This window comes from Uranotaenia lowii, chromosome 3, assembly GCF_029784155.1.
Source record: "Uranotaenia lowii strain MFRU-FL chromosome 3, ASM2978415v1, whole genome shotgun sequence".
NCBI classification, from domain to species: Eukaryota; Metazoa; Arthropoda; class Insecta; order Diptera; family Culicidae; genus Uranotaenia; species Uranotaenia lowii.
In genome coordinates this window covers 233810108-233816954 of record NC_073693.1, presented here as the reverse complement: position 1 = coordinate 233816954, position 6847 = coordinate 233810108, and positions in this window count along the sequence as shown.

Below are 6847 nucleotides of genomic sequence, written 5' to 3'. Positions count from 1 at the left end.
TTTGAATTTTGATTAATTTGTTAAGTTTGTAAAGCCTTAATCGGCTAAGACAATCGGCTATTTTCCTTTGAAGATAAAGTACAAGTTCTTTAACCAATAAAAATTCATCATAAATATTTTATTTTATAATTGAAGCGCTTTCGATAAAAACGCGCTTAAAAGTTGTGAAGGTGCTCGATTTTCCATATATTTCGAATTCGAGCAGTTTTAATTCAATCGAAAAAGTGTTCAAAAAATTTAAAAAAAATCGAGTTTTGCATCAGATGTACATTGAAGCATGAAGAATAGTTAGGTATACTTAACTAAATATTGATGATTTTGGTCTTGGCTTTTGAAAAAAAAAATCTGATTTTCTGTGATTTTACCCAAAAATTCTGTGATGGTTCTCTGTGGTGCTATTTTCTTAGACTTTATTGAAAATGTATGAAAAATTGAGTCTTTTTAACATTTTAGAGTATAATTTTGGAAATCCATTCAATATTCAAAAATGTTGTGAAATCTGTGAATATTTAAAGATTCTGTGTTCTGTGACATAGATACTATGATGAAAATTTGCTCAAAATTCTGTGAATTTACAGATTCTTTCTGTACTTTCGGCAACCTTGCTTGCACCCCTTTAAAACTTCGAAACTGCGATCACCTGCAATTTGAAGCCTTGATGAAATTCTCACATTGATATGTTTATCTTGATCATAACACTTAACTTCGAGCTGAATCTGAATCTGAATGTTTTATTTGAATTCCGGAACTGAACCTGCCATTTTAATCTGATTTCAAAATCCAAATTCCGAATCTGACAACTTTTAAGATAAGTTAACCACCGTTTATTAATTTTGTAGTTTTATTTTTCGGCATATCGGTGAAAATGTATATTCTTGAAGAAAGAATATCAGAACTGAAAATTGATAAAGATGGATAGAGAAGTGAGGAGAAATTTTAACAGATGTTGAAAAGAGCGAAAGAGCATTTTTGCGTATTTTTCAACATCTGTTAAAATTTCTCCTCACTTCTCTATCCATCTTTATCAATTTTCAATTCTGATATTCTTTCTTCAAGAATATACAATTTCACCGATATGCCGAAAAATAAAATTACAGAATCTGACAACGATTTTTGAATCTAGGCATTAGATAATAATTTCTTTTATGAACCAACAAGCGAAATTTGTGTCAAAACCCTCAACCAGAAATCTCTTATTAGGATGCTGAATTTTCTGCTTTTAATTTGTATTCTTTCTTCAGTTACTTACTTATCTGAAATTCAATTAGTAAATTTAAAAAAAACATTAGCGAATGATGAAACTGTTTCAGATTTTTTTTATTCTGGATCCCCATTATAAAACTTTCCTTAGTTCCAATTCTGCAAAAGAATTAAAAGTTGAAATTTTGTAATATCTAAGGAGTGCATTCGAAAAAAAAATGCAATACTTTGTTCTGTGAATGATTTTTGAATGCATGCATGAAAAGTGATGAAATTTTCAGCGAAGTTATTTGGTAATATAATGTTTATATGAGCCATTTTTGTGATGTTCAGTCAGGTTTTTGAAATTGCGTCCAATGAAGAAATTTTTCGACTCAAATTTTTGGGCAACACGTGCGCTTTTTATAATGCATAATTTGAACCACCCACCAATTACTCAAAATTTTGAATTTGGTCGAAGTTATAATAAATTTAGCCTTTTTTCCGGTATTTTCATCCCTGAGGTTGATCATCCCTTCGCGAAATATAATATAAATGTAGCCGATAGCCCTTCTTCGGCACAAAAACAACATATTTGACCATTTATCACTCCACCACCGTTTTTGCGTAATGGCACGATTTCATATCCAACTTAAACAGAGTATAAAATTTGTGGGATCTATTTTATGCTTTTTAGGGAAAACGGTTGTATTTGGAGGCAGTTTCCTTTGTATTTTTAGCCATTCATCGTGTCAATCTTTATGAAAGACTGAGTAATTTGCAGTTTCCACAGGTCGTTAGCCTCCTCAAGTACTTGACACTAATTTTTTTTCATTTTTTTTCCTCCTTGTTTATCTCCGGGAAATACTTGTTAACGAAAAGTTTCTGATTGAAATCCTGCCAGGTGACCGCTAAAGAGTTCGATTTGCTATCATTTACGAAAATTTATAGAATATCTCCTCACAAGAAGTCCAAATATTTTGCGCACGATTTGACCACCGTATTTTGTTTATTTCACCGGTGGGCAGCTTTTCTACCTTGCAGAAATGAAGTCAGGCCTATTTATAAGTCAGCTAGACCAGCGGTCGGCAACCTTTTGAGACAGAAGAGCCAAAAATTGCAAATTAAAGAAATGTCCAAGTTTCAAAGAGCCGCAACTCATTTTATCCTTACTACAAAATTTAATAATGGTGATTGCTAAGATACATTGCATCCTGATGTTAACTCAGTTTTATTACCATTTTTCACCACGCCACAGATTTTCGTTGTTTATTGGCAAACGGAAGCAATTTTCATTCTTCGGAATCAATACATGTTCATAACGGGTACAGCTTAGTAACGTTGAAATTTTGGCGATTTACCATTGTGACCTGATAAAATTTATCATTTTAAACTTTGGTGCAATTTTTTCCTTACACCTATTCCCAGATGAAAAATAGACTTTCAATGTGTTCTGTTGAAATATTAAAAAGAAGCATTGAAAATTTTATATCATAAAAATGCATACTACAAGATGTAAATTGATATTTAAAAAACTTTCCGAGGGTTTGTCTCTATTATTTTTTCTTCAAATTCTACAAATAAGCCTTCAAATTTTTTTGGTTTTAAACATCCGTCGAAATCCATTGATGTTCATTTGTTTGTTATGCTCATAAAACTATCATTTTGAATAGATAAATATTTTTCGGGCCTTAGAATAAATAAAGCAACAAATTTTAATTTATAAATGCTCATTTGAAAAAAAAATTAGTCAAAATTTGACAAAATTTAACAATCGATCGCGAGATGTGGTCTATAAAATGTGGTTATAAAATTTCTTTTAAAATTTGCATTACAAGCATTTTGTTTCAGCTCTCTAGTTCTCATTTTGATTTCTGATATAATTTTTAATGATATAAGATTCGTTGTGTGAATAATTTATTCTAATTTTCCAATATTTCAAAACAAAACAATTTCAAATATTTCAAACAGTCGAAAAAATACTTTTAAAATACTTTTTATTCTTGACAGATTCACTGTATCTCAGTGTATCTTGGATTTTTGGAATCCGAAGAAAGTTTTGATAGCTATCTCGGATCTCCCATAACGATAAGAATTCTTACATAATAATAGACATCTAATTTTGGCTTTGCTTCGCTGTATTTCATTTTTCAACGAACCGATTTTTAAAACTCAAATTTTAGTTTTTTTGAAGGTATTTTGATCATCACTTCATAGAACAAACCAAAACCAAAGTTATAATAAAGACTTAGAAATCAAAATCAACTTTTAGAACAGCCATGACGTTTTAAAAATAATGGCAGAATTAGGAATTAGGTTTGGAATTAAAAAAAAGATGTAAAAGTTGTTAGAAGATATATTAAAGTTTATGGGAAAAATGCTTCTTTACCAAATAAAGTTTCTCCTTCGAATAAATTTTTAAAAATATTCCCATTATACATGAAATTTTAAAAATTAGAACAGCACTCAGCTCCCGGTTTACAAAACTATTTTTTAACAAACTTGAAAGTTTTGAACTTCATGAATTCATGTTCAAAATTAGAACGAACAACTTGATTTTTTTCATGGATTTGAAAAGGAACATTCAGGAATGGAATTCAATATTCGAAAAATTTAAAAACTAAATGTTGAAATTTTAATGCACAAAACAATTATGATCAGTATTCAAAGCATTATTAAAATCATAATCTTATGTTCGTATTTAATTTTAAAATATTCAATTCAAGAAAAACAAACTCAATTTCATAATCTTAACAGTGAGGACTTTATTTGACAATTAAACAATGCTCGGTTTTTATCCGATTAAATCAGAAAATCAAATTTAATGGATAACTTCCCGTGCCCCGAAGAAAAATTTCTCCAGGCTTTCAAATGCTATATCAGACTTTTATGAAGAACTCTCACTGATTTCTAAATTTCAACTGGGTTGCAATCTGACAAGATGCTGTTAATTTGTTCTATTTATATTAGTTCTTTTTGAATCCTGGGAAATATTATCTGAACTGAAGGAACTTATGTTGCGTCCGTTTACTCTAGAAAATTTCGAGAATTTTCAAACTTTTCACACATTGAGCTAAAGAGCCGCAGTTATACACCCAAAGAGCCGTTAATTTCCAGCTGTTTTTGGTCTCCTACTGAAACTATTCTGGATTGTCCTTAATTCTGCCCAAAAACAATTGTCAATGGTCTTCAGTAATGGACGCTATCTCAAAAACCACCTGACAGATTGTCACCAAATTTTGTTCACGTACACATTACAATTCTAGGTTGCTTCACTGAAAATTTAATTAATATTCATTCAAAAAAAAAAAAAAAAAAAGAATAAGGCTATGATCATTTAGAATCCGGGCAGTTACGAATGTGTGTATTTTAAAAACTATTCATTTTATCGAAAAACTTTCTAAGGAAAAAATGAATGCATTAATAAGACATCTAATGTAGGGTTGCCATCCGTCCCGCAAAAGCGGGACATGTCCCGCTTTATTGTTGAATATCCCGCTGTCCCGCTTTTTCCTCAAAATGTCCCGCTTTTTTCTTGCAAAACTTTTACAAAGTTAACTGACTGACACCGGATAAAATCAAATTTTAATCTCAATTTGAATTCTATGATGAACAGAAAATCTTTCAAATCAACTTTTTCTCAAAATAAGCAGCATTTTTCATAGCTTATATAAGATAATTCATAATAAATCTTAGCTATTAGCATTACAGTAAGGTTCTGATTCAGTTAAGTGTTCTTGCAGCACATAAGCCAATATATGAAAAAAAAAATATTGTTAAAGTTGCCTCCAGATAATTATAAATTATTGAATTATAGAGATAAATTTTCAAATATTATACACCACCTTTTTCGACTCAATTGTCCAAAGTATATAAAGATGCAAGTTTTCTTGATGTTTTCAAACTTTTGAAGAAAACTACCAAACACAATAATTTTTATAAAAATTACACAATGGATTTTAACGCGGTATAAAATCCACCGTTCACATGTACGACTTGCAATATTTTTTTCTCAAATAACGTGTTAATTTGCAAGAACTGTGTAAAAACGGTGCATATGGCAAAAATCACTGTAAATAGAAGTCATGTAAGGAAAACTGAGCAAAATCAATCTGCGTTAAAAAAAACTTTCTATGAACAACTTTGGCTGATGGTAAACGTATAAGTTTGGCTACACAATTAAGCCTTTTTTCAATTTTCCTAAATGTCCCGCTTTTTTCCGCTGTGTCCCGCTTTTTTTCGTGAAATCTTCCGCTTTTTTCTAAAAGTATCAGGCAAGCCTAATTTAATGTAAAAATATAAAAAAATACCGTTGATTTCAAGAAATAATCTTACTTTTTCATAAAATCTCTTTTTTAGGCATCTCGGAGAATTTGACCTCTTAAATACGATTTTAACGTAAAAACGTAAACACCGGCTGCACAGATTGCGATCAATGGAACTGCTCCTTTTTAGTTATTTGCTGGATGTCTACTAGACAGCCAACACTTTTAATATGACGGAAACGGATTTACTGCATAGTTAAAGTGTCCGCATTAGGTTATTTTCAATAGCCATAGACTTTTTACCATAGTTGAGATCAAGGGTTCCACTACGATGCTTGGTTTCGACTTCGTGAGCATCCTAGATTGGCTTCTTATACTTCTTAACCATTTGGACCAAGAAAATGTTTGAAAAAATCAACAGTTTATGAGTTTTCAAATCGACAATGAAGAATTTCCAAAGCGATTGTGCAAAATTATTTTTATCATGTCTTTTTGCGTCGTAAATATCTCAAACACACGTATATTTAAAAATCTAAAAAAAAAGATAGTCCTTTTTTATAACCGACACAACGCTGCTATTTTTTTTTTTGCAAATCCGAGCTCTAGTAACGTAGATATCACCGAAATAAAGTGCCCGGATAATAAATGATCATAGCTTTACACTCCTTAGTTGTGATTTTAATTTTTTCATATACCGAAATGAAGAGTTTCGAATATGGAAAATGTATCCAGTTGAGGATTAAAATTCAAAACCAAGATTCTTATCAGGTTTTTTTCCAATTATGATACAACTAGATTTCAATGACAAAAAAAAACTAAATAAAGAATTCGGAATCTGATCACAGACATCGAATTTCAATGTTTGTAAGCAAATTTTAAACCACAAAATTCAGAACTATTCTAATTTAAATTTAGCAGATATTTTTCTGAAAACATCCGGGCCAATATAAAATTTTTTGAATAAAAATGATAAACAAAATCACTTTAAAAACTGTCCTTTATATCAAAACACATCTATCACTTTTAAATCATATTTTAAGTTTACAAAAAATTGTTCAAGTTAAAATTTGGACGAAAAATACTTACTTATGAACCAGCTCAAATTTTCGTTTGATTCCGCAAGTAACGTGAACAAAATCGGGCAAAATCTAGGTAATCTGGCGAGCTTAGTATTATTTTATTTGAATTCGATATTCGGATTTAAATTTATATCAACAAGTGATTTAAAAAAAAAAACTATAGTAGAATTGTGGAATTTTAATTAGGTTTCAATGTTTTGGTTTTAGTTCTCGAGATCATTACTTTTGAATCATTTAGTAGTTCATCAAAATTTGATAAAGAATTTAAAATTATGAGTTTAGAGAAGAACATTTCGCTTGGCATTTTTTGATCCTCATGGCGAG